Source organism: Pseudochaenichthys georgianus, chromosome 10 (assembly GCF_902827115.2).
Source record: "Pseudochaenichthys georgianus chromosome 10, fPseGeo1.2, whole genome shotgun sequence".
Taxonomy (NCBI): domain Eukaryota; kingdom Metazoa; phylum Chordata; class Actinopteri; order Perciformes; family Channichthyidae; genus Pseudochaenichthys; species Pseudochaenichthys georgianus.
Genome location: NC_047512.1, coordinates 31,553,503 through 31,570,830, shown reverse-complemented (window position 1 = coordinate 31,570,830; position 17,328 = coordinate 31,553,503). Strand labels below are relative to the sequence as shown.

Below are 17,328 nucleotides of genomic sequence, written 5' to 3'. Positions count from 1 at the left end.
AGTAACGCGTTACTTTGTTACTTTGTAACGCGTTACACCCAACTCTGGTGTTATATAGGTTTTTGAATGGTCTGCAAAGGCTAAAATCCCTGAGTTCCCTCCAGAGAGAGTTTCAAACAACCCCCTCCCCCTTCCTGAAACGCCTCCATTGGACACTTATATTGGGCTAGCTCCAACACATTGTATGCTATAGGCTAAGGGTGGGACATCTCTTCGTATGAGCCAACCAGCTAACCAATCAGAGCAGACTGGGTTCTGGTTTCAGACAGAGGCTGAAAAGAAGTGCTGCAGTATGAGAAAATTAAAGAGCTTTTTGAACATTAAAGCTTGTAAACATGTCACAGTAGAGGCTCAACCTACAAATATGAACCTGAAAATGTGCATAATAGGGTCTCTTTCATGGTCAACCAACCATCCTTGTTTATTTACGATCAAATAATTTAGTTTCTTCCACATCATTTCCTTTGTATGTTGCTAATGAGAGTGATTTGCAGTCAGTAAATGGACTGCGGATACTGCTGTGGAAATTAGCAAACTCATATTTGCAGCTGAAAGGCCTTTGTGGTGGAAGAGCAGGATAATTCATCTATAACTCAGTTAGTGGTAAAGCACCAGCAAAGCCAAAGCATTCATCCCTGGCCAACTTGAGGCCCCACCCAAAGTTAGATGATGAGGCCCTCTGTTTCGCGAGCGTCCACGCTGCTAGTGGAGGAGCCTCGCAGCGGCGACACCGTGCCGCGCCGCATAAACGCATAGGTGCGCCGCATTTGCGGCTCAGTTGAAGCTCTCTCTGCAAGATGAGGCCCCACGCAGTCTGCGTGATCTTCCTGTAGGGAGGGACGGCCCTGCCTGCTTGCACTCAGGAGGTGTCTGTATCGACACTGCTGACTGTACATCAGGGATGGCCCTCGGATCAATTTAGAAAACAAGGTAATTTAAAAAAAAAAAAATTATATATTGTTTTAATTAAAAAAAATAATAATATATTTTTTTTAACTTATATTACTGATATGTGATTTCGTTCGGCAGCCAAATACCGCAAAAATAATCTGTGACGTGTTTGTGTGTATTGTGTTTGTTTCCCGGGGGAAACTCACAAGAAACACCGGCTGTTGTTATGCCTGCTGTGACGTTAAACTACTCCGTTCTCCGCTTGTTTATGCCGTTACAAGCTTCAAAGTTGTAGTTATCATGAATTTGAATTTGGCAAAACGAGTTTAATATTCTAAAAGTCAAGACTGTATTTATTTGAAATCAGATGAAAACAAAATGTAACGAACCCCGAAAAACTAGTTTTTTTACACAAATCCACTTTTATTTTGAAATCAGCCGTTGGTTGCGACTTCCGACTGATTTCGATAGAGCGGGTAACATATGAACACGGCCCTATGTGGATGTCAGCATGAGCAAGAGAAAGATATTTGAGGAAAATCGTGTTTTCCAAGAAAAGTGGGAGAACGAGTATCTTTTCACTGAATTCAGGGGTAAACCACAATGTTTAATATGTTTGCAGACCGTTGCTGTCATGAAAGTAAGCAACTTGAGCCGCCACTACAACACTGTGCACAAGGACAAATATGACAGGTACACCGGGGCTGCCAGAGCAGCGATCCTAGCGGATCTGAAAGGGAAAGTACAAAAACAACAGTGCTTTTTCACCCAGGTCACAAGTGTCCAAGAATCAAGTCTGAAAGCATCATATGCTGTCTCACTCCAGCTTGCCAAAGCAAAGAAGCCACTATCAGAAGGAGAGTTGGTGAAAACATGCGCGATTGAGATGGCTAACGCCTTTGGAAATGAGAAAATGGCTAAACATTTTGAAACTGTCCCTCTCCCGACGCACAGTGACTCGCAGGATTTTTGACATTCAAAGTCATGTGGAGGGAAAGCTGAAACAAATCATGTCTGACTGTTCATACTTTTCGTTAGCGTTAGATGAGAGTACAGACGTTACCGATGTTAGCCAGCTACTGGTGTACGCAAGATCAATAAATGCGTCATTTGATGTACACGAGGAACTATTAAAACTTGTAGGCTACCACTGCACGGCACAACAAAGGGATCAGACATCTTCGAGGCAGTGAAGGGTGTTGTCAGCGAATATGGTGGATTTGACAAGCTATCTGCCGTTGTTACTGATGGGGCTCCATCAATGCAAGGAAGGCGCACTGGCTTCGCTGGACTTCTCCGTCAAAGTGGTGTGGATTGCCCGATACTGCACTGCATCATACACCAGGAGGCCCTCTGTGCAAAGAATCTGAACTTCACACATGTCATGGATGTGGTAACAAAAGTTACCAATCTGATTCGGGGGGGGGACAGGTCTCTAAATCATCGGAAATTCACAGCCTTTCTAGAGGAGGTGGATGCTGCCTACGGTAATTTACAGCTGCACACAGACATCAGGTGGATGAGCCGTGGTAAATGCCTGGAGAGGTTTTACGCACTGCGGCTCGAAATTCCCGTGTTTTTGGAGAACAGCCTTACTGCGGATACAAGTGCGTACTGTGACACATTGAGGGTTCCACACTTTCTCTGTGACATGGCCTTTCTCACTGATATAAGTGGACATCTCAATTGCTTGAATGTTCGGTTGCAAGGCAAAGATCAGACCGTGTCCGACCTTTTTGGTCATGTGAATAGTTTTCAGATGAAACTCAGCCTGTTCAGAGATAACCTTGCGTCAGATCCCCCGAATTTGACACACTTCCCCGCATGTGGAGACCTGCGCAATGACATCCCCGAATTGGCCGAATGTGAGATGACGATCCACCGCTACAGAGAAGCCCTTAAAATGTTGCAGGATCAATTCAACAATCGCTTTCAGGATTTCCACGACATGCGAGGCACAATCCAGCTTTTCACTGACCCCATCTCAGCGGTTGTGAATGACCAGCCACCTGAACTACAAATGGAACTGTGCGAACTACAAGGTGACTTATTTTTCCAAATGAAACGGAATGAGAGGGGAGTGTCGTTTTGGAGAGTGTTGCCCGAGACTCGCTTCCCTCTCTTGAGAGATTTTGCGCTTAAACAGGCCAGCATGTTCGGGAGCACATACATATGTGAGAGCAACTTCTCCATGATGAAGCACATCAAATCAAAAGAGAGAAACAGACTGTCAGACGAAACGCTGTTTCATCTGATGCAGCTTGGATGCACTGGCATCGATGTTGACATTCCCCTTATTGTGCGTCAGCAGAGACAGGCTACGAGTCTCTTAAATTCCAGTTAGACAACTAATGTCTGGGTTAGTGTTCATGTTTATGTCATGTTAGAGCAGGGTTTATTCTCGCCCGCCGCTTCCAGAGGCCCCAGGTGTGCGGCTGGGCTGAGCAGCTGTGAGCGCAGCTTTCTGCTGTGGATGAGAGGGGGGGGGCAGATCTGAGAGGATGGGGGGGGGTCTGACTTCATGTTTATGTCATGTTACTGTTTAATCTTAATGCACACTTTCCAATAGTTTAAAAGTTGTATTCCACTGTTAAATAACCTGTTCAATACAAACATGCCACTTGTAAAAATTAAATAACATTTCTGTGAACTGATGTTTGTTTTGTGAGCTTATTAGAGGATGTTCCCTTAAAGATAGAAACATATCAATGAAAATGTCAAACTTAGTATATGTGTTAATAATTACATACAATACGTGGAATTTGTGTTTTTGTGTGTTCCAATTGAATCTGCGGCCCCCTGGTGGCCAGTACATACATTATTTGGCCCCCACCATCATCAAAGTTGCCCATCCCTGCTGTACATGAACACACATTTATTTATCTCTTATAAGCTCGATAATGCATTCAGTCTACCGCAACAAATTATTAATGACAGAGGCAGAGAGCTGCGATAAGTGTTTTGACCCCTCTGAGAGATTTTGAAAGTGCAGGCGTAGTTATCTCATCTTAAATTCTCTAATGTAGCCAGCTAAGGCTCAGAGCCATGCTTTTGTTCCGCCACACATGTAGAAATGTTCAGCATATAACCATGCTCTGTTTGACTTAATGGTTCACACATAGCGCAGTGATTGAGGTATTTTTGTTGGATACTCTACACACAATCACTTAATCGTACATCAACGATGCCAAGGAAACTGCATTCATCAACAAGTGTATCAGTTCTTGTAACAAATCCAACATAAGCAGCAAATTCAAAAATATACAGTACGAGCAAAAATAACAGCAAAAATCACAACCTGGCTGGATGAACAGGTGGTTGACAATACATGGAGGTTGAGTGGAGTGCAACATGAGCTGTTATGGTTGTTGCATGCATCATAATTGCAGCAATTTGCAAAATCCAATAATGAGAGTGGGAAGTCAAAATGCTTAATAGATTAAGTGCATCTTCTTGGCCACAATGATCTGGTTTTTATTTGTTTGTGGATTTTTTACAGAGACATTTTATATCATTTAGTTTGCTCGTAAGACCACTGTTTTTGTCTCCATTTTCAGGATCTATTCTACTGATGGTATACGGGTCAAGTGTGTTTTGTTTAAGTCAATATGTAGGAAAAACATATCTGCCCCAGGAAATCAAGTAATGGCTCAGCTCCATGTAGGTGTGTCAAAGAGCAAGCTGGTACAATAACAGAACATGGATATTTGAAGAGAAATGGATACAGTGTTGGAGGCGGTGCCCTGTTTAATCCCAAAGAAATTGCTTACTGTAGCGCATCTGCAACAGTGACAACTAGCACTTATACTACCATATAAATGATGATAAAGGGGGAATTCTTGAAATAAAAGGAACATGGTGTCTCTTGTAGCTCTGCCAAGCTACATGTATTCTGTAAATCTGTCCGGCCGACCGTCCGTCTGTCTGATTTTGTCTCTGCCATAGCATCATAACCGTTTTAGTCACAACTTTACAGACATGTTGTTGAGATTAATATGAGGGTCGAGTTGGAAGATGAGAATGGTATCCCTTACGAAAAAACACTATAGTATTACTATTGAGAATTACTATAGAAATACCACAAAAAACTGCGATAGTATTTCTATGGTGTTTTGGGACACACTATAGAGAATTACTTTAATAATACTATAGAGTTGGCTATGGTGATCTAATAGTGAAGTTACAGTTATACTATAGTGTTTCCTGTAGTATTTCTATGGTTTTTCAGCCACTATAGGAAATTATTATAGCTATACTATTGAGTTTTATGTAGTATCACTATAGTGCTTTATATATTATTTCTATGGTTTTTTGGAACACACTACAGAAAATTACTATAGTAATACTATAGAGTTGGCTATGGTGATCTTATAGTGAATCTATAGTTAATTAGCTTTAATAATGATGTATTCATCCCTATAGTAAGTATGGTATCAACAAATACAAGTTGGCAAGCAGAGCAGTTTCAATTTGAAAGATAGGGACTTTATTAACAAAATAAAATACATTGTTCACAGAATATGAATACGAATAACTTAAATGTAAAAAATATACAAGAACAATTTCAGGCCCGAAACAGAAATGGTTGGGCAATGAAATTAAGGGGAAAAGTGTCCCAAGCCCTATATATAAACACATTTCACATTCATATACTTACAACCCATGCCTCTCCACCAAGTCAGAGAAGCAAACTTTGACAAGTTTGAGGCTGGTCTTCTTCTTCTTCTGGTTCTTGGCTGAACAAAACAATAAGAGCAAGCACAGCACAAAGTAAAGTTCTGGTCTGTGTGATTTTTTGAAACACAATTTAACAAGCATGATACATGTATACCTGAGTTTTACAGACTTCTCTTAGGACAGGCTGAAGATCCGGTGCTTCAGAAAAGTGCACTTGGAATCTGTCAAAGTTACTGATGTTCTCACTTCTATCAACATCTATAAACTCTTTGAAGTCTGTGTTGTATTTTAAAATCCTATCCAGGACAAATCCAAATTCACCTGTTTCTTCCAGGAGATGGTTTGTGCTTTGGACACTGTAGATTATTCTATTAATTTCCTTTTTGCTAGGACTTTAACAGATTCCTGCAGCTCATTCCCGCTTCCTGTAATTATAAGAAAAAGACAAATTCATTCTGATGTTGACTAATCATATTATGCCAGATTAAATTAAATGCTATCATCTATCATCTTCTAGTTAAACCCATTAATACACACCTTATATAAATTATAAGGAGTATGGTAATTTTAAGTTAATTAACTTCACCCATAAAGACAACTTCTAGCGAAGCACAGGGGATATTCTGCTCAGCCTCCAGTGGCGTTTTCTCCTGGAGGCTGGGTATTTCTTCATATTTTTTATTTGTATTAAAAAACATCTCTCCGCTGTTGTCAGTGAGTATTTTACAAAGACTGAAACAGCGCCCCTCTAAATTAATGTGTGGTGAAACACAGTATTGCACGCTACTCACTCTATACTACACCCGCAGTCCGCTGTGTCAGGGACATGTCAGGCCCTTCCCTTCCGACCAATCAAATAATCGGAAGGGAAGGCCCAACGTGCAGTGTGTGACGCTGCATCTCACATACACAAGTTGCCTTAGCGACAAGAGGCAGATATGAAATCTCCCTTCTACACAATATAATATGTGCAAGTATAGAGTAGTGGCTGATGTTTTAGTCAGAAACAGGTAAACTGTAGTGTACACGTACTACTAATAACTTTAGTGCGAGTAAGTTACGTATTTACACTGTAAGAGACTGTATATCAACTTCTCACTTGCACTTTCCCGCCACATCTGGCCGAACAATGAAACCCAGCCAAAGTAGCTAGATAGCATTAAACATATAGCTGCTAATGCTATCAATATAATGTCGATTGAAGAATGATGGTCACAGAAAATAGTGTAAGCTACATTAAGTCAAGATAAAATAAATACAATAAAATAGAAGAACGGCTTAAAGGAAAATAATTGTCATCCAGGCAGCTAAACTCAAACAATAGTGTTGGAGTCTACCGGACCAGGTCCGTCCTCCGCGCAGATCGTTTGGATATGGCCAGAGCGGGGTCGCCGTCCGGATCTGCCGATGACCTTTCTTAGTTCTGAGGGAAAAGGAATTGTGTCCTAGACACTATTCTCTGTTAGCTGTACAAAAACTAGACTTTGCACTCCAATGGATTGTTTCTTCAAATAAGCACTTTATTACACAGTTCAACAAAGATATATCAATCCATACTATACCACAAAACGCCAGCGCCTTGGACTCCTTCTTGAGTTCCCACCGTGACAAGCTTGTCAGTGTGAGATCCCAGTTGAAGTGAGTCTCGAATTCTGAATATATCTTGTTCTTTATAGTATTTGCTGTGAAGCCCCCACCTTTGGTGCTCTCTGTGCTGCAGTCTGCCTTTTCTGCCCAGCAACACCCAGTTTTAGCTAAGGTCAGGCCAGGGCCATACTCCCTTTTTTTCTAATTACCTGTTTTAACTGGTTTTCTCACAAGACAGTTGCGCCTGGTGAAGATCAGGGCCCCACATACCGTACCATGGTTTTCTAGTCCTTGAAGATAGCAGGATGTAGCCGGCCAAACTGCTGAGGCATCTCAACAGTAAACTTTAACACGTTATTTTTCCACTCAGACAGCTCAATGTTTTTAGCGTTTCCTATAACAGGATTTACTATATCTTATATTCACAGTTACTTTTTGCCTTATTTTTATCCTTCAATCCCCCTTTTGCCCCATTCTAATGATTGGGGCAACAAAACAACGCTATTGTTTATGTACATTTATGTCAGCTGTTTTAGGCTTCTGTCTCTCTTTCCCACATTCTGCCATACGGTGGTACTGGTGGTGCTGTCGGGAAAGTGTCCATTGCTGCTGCTTCTTCTTCGCCTTCCTCAATGTCTGGGTTGTTTTCTAAGGATAGCAAGGCGAGTTGTTGGCCCAGGGGAGTAGAAGGTGCTATGGCGGTACTAATTATTTTGTCCACCATTGAGCGGATACATGGGATGCAGCAGCACCCGCACAAGGTCAAAATTGCTGCAAACACGGCCATTGATATCTTGTGTAGTTTCATTTTGTGGGGAATTTGGATTATTACTTTGGTCAATGATTTGCCTCCCCCTTTCACCCACTATGATAATGATTATTCCAACAATGATGAAAAAACAAAGTGTTAAGGCCAAGCAATAGAGGTGTTGGTTAGGTCCTGAGTTCTTCTTCATCTTCGTTTTTCTTGTAAAAGTTCTTTGGTGTATCAGTGTAGGTGAGTGTCTCTTGTGTGGTGTGTGTATGTGATGCGTGTGGTGTACCGCCTACTTTGGGGGAGCGGTCCCTTGTTGTGCCTCCTCGCCGGCTGTTATCTCCTGGGCTGTCGTTGGTTCTCCTGTTGTCTCCTCCTCCTCGGAAGTTGAGTCGATGTCCACACTTGGGGGTTGGGGGGCTTCGGTTGTTTGCCTGATGTTCAGTTGGCCTAGGTCCTGGATGGTGTCAGCGAGGGTCCTGGTAGGTGCTGGTGCTTCCACACACCTGCTCCAGTGGTACCACGTGTCTCCTTTTCCGTCTACTCTGACTGCATGATCTGTTCGCTGGGTTACCTTGAGTGGTTCAGAGAACCTTGGAGCACACCACTTGGGTTTGATCGTCTTCAGGTGGACGTATTCAGCGTCCCTGCTGCCCTCAGCTTCCTCTGTGTGTCCTTTGGCTCTGGCTGCTGTGGATTCGTCCGCGAACTCACAGCGTAGGCCCCTTTTAGGCCGTCCTGGCTTGCCGTGTCTTTGTCCCCCCGATCCGCTTACTGCGGCTTCTGGGCTGCCTGCTAGAGAGATGTCTTTCAGATCCTCCTCCTCCGGCCCGCTGATGGCGGCTTCCGGGTCGATGCTGGAGAGATGTCTTCACGATCCTCCTTCTCCGGTCCACTGATGGCTCCTTCCGAGTCGACCTCCTCTGCGAGGGCCCCGTCCGTCCTGATGTCGTCCCTGGTCCTAGCAGGTGGTTTCCCCGCCGCACACTGGCACCAGCTGTCCCCCTTTCCTCCTATGCAGACGGCTTGAGAGGTCCGCTGGGTCACTCGGTCGGGGCCGGAGAGCCACTTTGTCCTGATGACCTTCAGCCAGACGAACTCCGCTGTGTCGGCCTCCTGGGTCCCCCTTTTGGCGCCAGCAACCTGTGTGGAGAAATCTGATACAAATCCCTCAAGCCTACGCTCAGGGCTCCTGGGCCCTCAGCTTTTTTGATCCTCCACTGCGTATGAATACAGAATTCCAACAAACTATCATCAAATGTCTTTCTATTATGAATTTAGATGAAATGTATATCCCCATAATGACCTAAACAATAAAGGCTATGGCTTTTACTTCTTTACCAGGCTAGTTACATGATGTTGTCTAAATTAAATTCTGTGTCATTACATTACTATGTTTTAGCTTTAACTGTAATATGTTCTTTCTACATTTCAAACCTCAGTTACTTTAATACCTGTTGAAATATTACAAAATGGTTTCATTATCACAGGTCAACTTCTTCAGTATTCCATTCTGGAATTACATCTCTCACAGTAGCCCCTAAAATAATGTGTTAGTCCAAAAGCATGCTTGATAGTCATTGTTTTAAATCATGCAGTTGCACTGATCACATGCAGACATACACTCACACTGTCAGGTTGTAAAGTCAAGTTTGGTCAGGTTCACCCCAGAGTCAGTCATTGTCAGTGCCTTCTCAAGTTACACTGTCGGTCAGGGTCAAAGGTCATTTGGTCTCAGTCTTTTTGGCCATGTGTCGTGCTCTGCAGAGACTTTGACATGTCAGCATAGGCCAGTATCCTTTGTCTACACAAATATGTCATATATGGAGCGCCATCATTTATTAATTCACGATTACAACTATATTTTTCAAGATATCTCTAACTTTTCATTGGGACAGCTGTTTCCCAAATTCCCTGCAACTTGGTACAAAACTCACTTCAGAAACTTGTGTCTATAATTATTTTCTTGAGTCAAAACATTATCAGGATCTGTAAAGCTCTGCTATGTATTTCATAACTCATTATATTAATTTATCTTCAATTCTGGTGCACTTAAAGAACAATGTTACCCTCTTTAACAATGCGTGGAACCTTGGGTGTCCGAACATGCAACAATTACTCCCTACTTTATCAAGGATTTAAAAACAGAAGTCATTTCGTATGTCCATCCGAAAGTCCTCCTATGGTAATAACTATGCCACAATGGTAAAACCAGTACCTCAAATTGAAATACTATATTTTGTTTAGAACTAGCTTTCCCTTCAACATGACCTATATAAAGAAATATTTGTCTGATCTTATAGAGCTGTTACTAAAACTCTCCCTTTGAACTGATCAATACTGTAACAAATTAAAACACTACCAAATTCACACTTGAATAAAAACTCTAAAAGAATCATTTGTAAACATGATGAAAAGGGTTCTACTCTGTACTCCTAACTCCCAAACACCCACTACTTAAAGTCCAGTGCATACCTCCATCATGCCCTCCCCCTCCTTTTTCAGTGTGTTTTAGGATGATTTTTCACTTCACTTTAATAGTTTTCTCTTTACCGCTATTTTTTATTTACCAATTGATTAATTCATGGTTAATACATCTTCTTATCTTCACTTATTTATCAAGTCAATTCAAGTTCTTTACAATACATTAGTAGATACCTTGTGGAGTATTCACAATAACTAATCCTCTCTAGGGTATGAAATCCGTTCATCTTTAAGCAGATACTATTTCCTTATTTATCTTTTGTTCATGATAACAATGGTATAACAACCACACGTTTTACCCATAGCTAGTTTCTATAACAAGATTATTATGTGTGACATAATAATCAGATGTCTTGTTTGCTAAACAAGAATATTAAACTGTAATCTTTTCAGTATTCCAGACCATCATTTAAACAAGCAGCCTCTTATCTAAACACTAAGCATTAAGGTTTCTACACCACCCCCTGGGAAACTCTTGCACAATTATGCTGTAAAATCATTGCATCATTCCTCCAGAACAATCTGAGACAAGCATGTCTCAAGATCTTGTCATAATGAGCACAGTCAGTGATGCAGCTGTAGTCAGTGGCAGGGTCCCCAAAAAGCTAGGACCGGCCCTGGTCAGTGGGCTCCAAGGAAACTCTCCCTGGCTTTGGGATGAGGGAAGGAATCACTTGACAGACACACGTTGTCGGCTGTACAGCAGAAATCCCCCAAAACCGCAGTACCTCTTCACACCACTGTTGCCTTGACAACGAGGCACAAGCATAATGTCAATATCTCCTATGCGTTCTTTGCACACTTCTTCTGTTCGCAGTGAGCAACTCTTCACCAACACACTGATTCAGAGAACCCAAAAGGTGGTGCAGAACTATCCAATGCTGTTGTAATCACATCCAGCCACTGAGAAAAACTCAATTTAAATCTCTCTCCCAACGGGTTGCAAAATAAAACGGCTGAGGTCAGGAATGCTGAAACATGTGAGTGTTAAAACAAACTAATGATGATAGTAGTCTGCCTATTCTTTATTACTTCAGTTATAAGTTAATAGGCAAAACAAAGACACCCTCCTTAACCACTATACTAATCTTTTATCTACTTGGTTAATTCTATTCATTTTCAAATTGTTTATCTAAGTTGTGTTACAAGCATGGTGAGGTTGTAACGGAATACAAATAACTGTATTCAATCCGCGCCGTATTTGAAAGCTGTAATGAATTAAAATCAATGTTTAAGGACGTAATATAAGTTAAATATATTGTTAATCTAATTACTGTTTTATTGTGAAGGCATCTCTGGTGAACAGCGGCCTGTGGCTTTTATTTTGAAAGGCCGTTCCGGAAATATACTCCGTAATGTGAACAGTGAGTTTGAATTCTATAAACACGGAAAGTTACGATAACAATCGTTCTAATGCATTAAATAAAGTCATGAAAGAGACAAGGAGGGGGAAAGGCGTGTGGAAGTAAGCAATGAACTGAAAATGCCACCAATGCTCTGTTTTAACGTGAACCACTTTTTACTTTCCCTTAACGTTACTGTCTGTAATATAATTGTTTTCCTTGAAATATAATTAAGTACAATCCTTAGTTAATGACAAATACCATGACATTCACAATGTAATGCAATGGTACCAATCAGTTCTCAAAACCCTCATAAAACCACAAAGTGACGTAACTGTATCCTACAAAAACTATGCTAAAACAGCAAATTATAGTTTCTTATTTATTTCAATATCTACTACTTCAGCTCCCACATTGATCTATTAATTTTCAATGTTATTCCACTCCTTGTTTTTAAATTCAATGCTCTTTCTTCATGCATTTAAGAAGAGAGCAAATAGGAGAGAGAAAAAAAAAGGAGGGGGGTGTGGGTACTCTCACAGACACCCCGGCTGGAACAGGCATTCCAGGAGGAGGGGGGCTTCCTTGAATAAGAATGACTTCGTATCTATTTATCTGACTAGGTTAATATGTGTTCACTTGTATTATTAATACACTGGACAAATCTTGTCGTTTCTCTTAATGTCCTTATTCTTATTTATTTGAATGTCCGTGGAGCAACACAGAATATTGAAGAACAGAGGGCAGCTGACCACAAATGAGCTTCCCCTGTTATATAAACATTATTCTGACTGACAAGCGTTCAAAAACCCTCCTGCTTATCACTTAGGCTACTACTTTTTTGTTTTATTTCATAACCTAAAAATACAATTGTGATGAATAGCTTGCTCTTTTTCTGATTGAAACAAAGAGTACTCTTCTACAGAATCCGAAAGTGGGGGGAGATTCTTTCACAGACAAATACTGACACCCCGGCTCCGGCTGGAGCTCTCAGCCTTTTTCAAGAGAAGGGGGGCTTCTTTCAACAAACTAACAACAAACTATTGGTATACCAAAACATTTACCAACATAAAACAAGGTTTTTACGAATCAACAATGACAACCAACAGACAGAACAATCAACAAATAGATCATACAACTCCTTTAAGTTTCCCAGGGAAGGTTTCCCCCAAACTATTCTTTCTCAAACAATCAAACATTGTAGGCCTACACAGATATATTAGCTACTGATATGGCGACCAGTTTTACACCTTTCCTTAGATACTAGAGTCTCCCCTAGTTTTACACTGTACTATTGGCTACTAGTTTTACTAGTTTTACACCTTCCCTTTAGATACTAGAGTCTCCCCTAGTTTTACAACTGTACTATTGGCTACTAGTTTTACTAGTTTTACACCTTCCCTTTAGATACTAGAGTCTCCCCTAGTTTTACACTGTACTATTGGCTACTAGTTTACTAGTTTGACACCTTCCCTTTAGATACTAGAGTCTCCCCTAGTTTTACACTGTACTATTGGCTACTAGTTTACTAGTTTGACACCTTCCCTTTGGACCGCGGCGGATCCTCATAAATTACGGGTTTCACCCGCTTCTCATCACAGATTTGTTATACCCTTGTTGATCTATTTAGTGCACACCAATTTTATTTACGTTTTATCTTTACTTTTTAGCTGAGACAATTATTTCTGCCATTTTCACACAATCCTAAAATGTAGTGGTATTTCAAACACATCTATTTGTTGTAAACAGGCAGATGCTTACCTTGATTCTAAATTACCCGGGTTTTGATTGTGTGAGATGGTTTCTTGTAAAAAGCCGTAAACTCAATGTTTTTTTTGGTGTCCTCTCAGAAAGTCATCGGTGTCCAGACTACCCGCTCTAGACCATCACGTCACGGGGTCACCAAGCTGTTGGAGTCTACCGGACCAGGTCCGTCCTCCGCCGCAGATCGTTTGGATATGGCCAGAGCGGGGTCGCCGTCCGGATCTGCCGATGACCTTTCTTAGTTCTGAGGGAAAAGGAATTGTGTCCTAGACACTATTCTCTGTTAGCTGTACAAAAACTAGACTTTGCACTCCAATGGATTGTTTCTTCAAATAAGCACTTTATTACACAGTTCAACAAAGATATATCAATCCATACTATACCACAAAACGCCAGCGCCTTGGACTCCTTCTTGAGTTCCCACCGTGACAAGCTCGTCAGTGTGAGATCCCAGTTGAAGTGAGTCTCGAATTCTGAATATATCTTGTTCTTTATAGTATTTGCTGTGAAGCCCCCACCTTTGGTGCTCTCTGTGCTGCAGTCTGCCTTTTCTGCCCAGCAACACCCAGTTTTAGCTAAGGTCAGGCCAGGGCCATACTCCCTTTTTTTCTAATTACCTGTTTTAACTGGTTTTCTCACAAGACAGTTGCGCCTGGTGAAGATCAGGGCCCCACATACCGTACCATGGTTTTCTAGTCCTTGAAGATAGCAGGATGTAGCCGGCCAAACTGCTGAGGCATCTCAACAGTAAACTTTAACACGTTATTTTTACACTCAGACAGCTCAATGTTTTTAGCGTTTCCTATAACAGGATTTACTATATCTTATATTCAGAGTTACTTTTTGCCTTATTTTTATCCTTCAATAGTTAGCTGTTCAACATTGAAAAAACATATTTATTTAAGTTTAAAAATATGTATTTAGACCCCTAGCTTGCTCACATTATGACAACATATCTGCTCACTTTGTTAAAAAAGTTTTGTTTCTGTAACTTACCTAGAGTTAGACTCTCCTCTGCTGACATCCATCCTCCGCAGCAGCCAGAGGTGAAATGGCAGTTGGGACATTTGATGGACAGTTGAAAAATGATACATTTGAAATAACTCAACCGTGATTGGGCAGGACAGTGCCCAATGACAGTGCCCAATGTTAGCCCAGTGTTAGTCAAAACTAATGTGTTGACTATGTGCATTTTTATTTTTTCTACTACACTGTGTAAAATAGTTCAGAAATGACACTGAATGTGTTGAATTGCCTTTGACACAGCAGTGTGTTAAAAAAAATGACATTAATTCTAGAAGTGTAATACTTTTACAAACACTATGGTAATAATATGCATTCATTATGACAATATCATTACTATAGGAGTGGTCTATAGTGTGTTAAAAAACAACTACAGAAACACTATATATTATTATAATATTTAAAATAATATAGGAATACTACAAAGATCTAGATACATAGTATTACTATTGAAATATTATAGGGCTACTATAGCTAGTAAAATGGCACTACAGAAAAGACTATAGTAATACGATAGCTGGTGAAAAATACTATAGAACTCTACAAACTTACTATAGGATACTATACAACTCTTATAGTAAACTATAGTAATACTATAGTTCATTTTCGTAAGGGATGATTCGAGGCCAGAGGAAGTAAGGAGGAAGCTAGCCGGGAGGGGTGATCTGAGTCTGTGGTTGGCATGAGATCTCCTACTGAAACTATATTTTCTACTAAAACCCAATTTTCCCCGAATGTAATCATGACCACGATCGTTCCGTAACCTTAACTGTAACGTAACCCTTTGGTTTCCTCAGTTTAAATCTGCGTTCATTTTGTTTTTTCCCTCTTCGGGACATGTTTGTGCGCACCTGAAGAATGATAGTCGAACATTTGACTCCCCTTTTAGCTTTTCATTTGGCATTAGATTACATTACATTGCATTTAGCTGACGCTTTTATCCAAAGTGATAAGTGCATTCAACCAAGAAGATACAAACTTGAAGAAAACAGAATCATATAAGTACACCAGGTTTCATAGAGCCAACATATTTCAAGTGCTACTCAACTGGCTTTAGATAAGCCAGTCCTTTATTAGTAAATAAGTGCTTTGTTAGTAATTCTATCGCTCGAAGTGGAGTCGAAAGAGATGAGTTTTCAGTCTGCGCCGGAAGATGTGTAGGCTTCCTGCTGTCCTGATGTCAATGGGGAGCTCATTCCACCATTTTGGAGCCAGGATAGCAAACCAACGTGTTTTTGCTGATGGGAACTTGGGTCCCCCTCGCAGTGCGGGTGCAGCGAGCCGTTTGGTTGATGCAGAGCGGAGTGCACGTGCTGGGGTGTACGGTTTAACCATGTCCTGGATGTAGGAAGGGCCAGAACCATTCACAGCATGGTACGCAAGTACCAGTGTCTTGAAGTGGATTCTAGCAGTTACTGGATTCTAGCAGTGAAGGGAGCGGAGGAGCGGTGTGGTGTGGGAACATTTTGGAAGGTTGAAGACCAGACGAGCCGCTGCATTCTGAATGAGCTGCAGAGGACGTATGGCACATGCAGGTAGACTAGCCAGGAGGGAGTTGCAGTAGTCAAGGCGTGAGATGACGAGAGCCTGGACCAGAAGTTGCGTCGCTTTCTGGGTCAGGAGGGGACGTATCTTCCTGATGTTGTAAAGAGTGTATCTGCAGCAACGGGTTGTAGCAGCGATGTTTGCAGTGAAGGACAGTTTCTTATCTAGGGTCACACCCAGATTCCTTGCAGCCTGAGTCGAGGAACAACAGAGGGGCCGATGTTGATTGTTAGGTCAAGAGTGGGACAATCTTTTCCAGGAAGAAAAAGCAGTTCAGTTTTGTCAAGTTGAGCTTGAGGTGGTGAGCAGACATCCACTGAGAGATGTCTGCTAGACAAGTAGAGATGCGTGCGACGACCTGGGTCTCTGAGCGGGAAAAGACAGAATTAATTGGGTGTCGTCCGCATAGCAGTGGTATGAAAAACCATGCGGGCTAATGACTGATCAGAGAGAGTTTGTGTACAGAGAGAAGAGGAGGGGACCAAGGACAGAGCCCTGAGGGACCCCTGTAGTTTGGAAGTTTTTCCTTGTACGATGTGAGGGTCTAAGGACAGAGGGTGTCGTATTGTCATACTGATATTCTGTACACACTGTGAAGACCACTGAGACAAATGTAACATTTGTGATATTGGGCTATATAAATAAACATTGATTGATTGATTGATTGATTGTAGTTAATTGACAAAGGTCAGACTCGCACCCTCTCCAAGTTACCCTGTAGGTGTGGTCTTTGAGGTATGAGGTGAGGAGGGAAAGTGCAGATCCTGAAACTCCAAGTTCTTGGAGAGTGCGAAGGAGGATCTGATGGTTCACCATGTCGAATGCAGCAGACAGGTCCAAAAGGATGATGACAGAAGAGACGGAGGCTGCTTTAGCAGTGTGTAGTTCCTCAGAGACAGCAAGGAGAGCAGTTCTGGGAGTTGTGAGGGTCCTCGAGCTTGAGGTTGTTCTGATGGAGATAAAGGATAGTTGTTTAAAGACAGCACGTTCAAGTGTTTTAGACAGAAACGGGAGGAGAGGTGAGGAGAGATGAGAGGCCTCTAGTTTATAAACATCGGACGGGTTTAGCCTAAATAAGGTTATACTCTAGTACAGGGGTGGCCTATTGAGAATTACTATAGAAATACCACAAAAAACTGCGATAGTATTTCTATGGTGTTTTGGGACACACTATAGAGAATTACTTTAATAATACTATAGAGTTGGCTATGGTGATCTAATAGTGAAGTTACAGTTATACTATAGTGTTTCCTGTAGTAT

The 17,328-nt window shown here is 41.4% G+C and overlaps 1 long non-coding RNA gene across 1 annotated transcript; it reads right to left on the bottom strand.

Annotated features, from left to right (window-relative positions):
• Positions 1–5,601: 5,601 nt before the first annotated feature.
• Positions 5,602–14,533, bottom strand: LOC117454123 (uncharacterized). Its single transcript, XR_004552954.2, has 3 exons — positions 14,497–14,533; positions 5,890–5,993; positions 5,602–5,789 (listed from the first exon to the last, which is right to left on the bottom strand). It is a non-coding gene; the product is annotated as an uncharacterized lncRNA (long non-coding RNA).
• Positions 14,534–17,328: the final 2,795 nt, after the last annotated feature.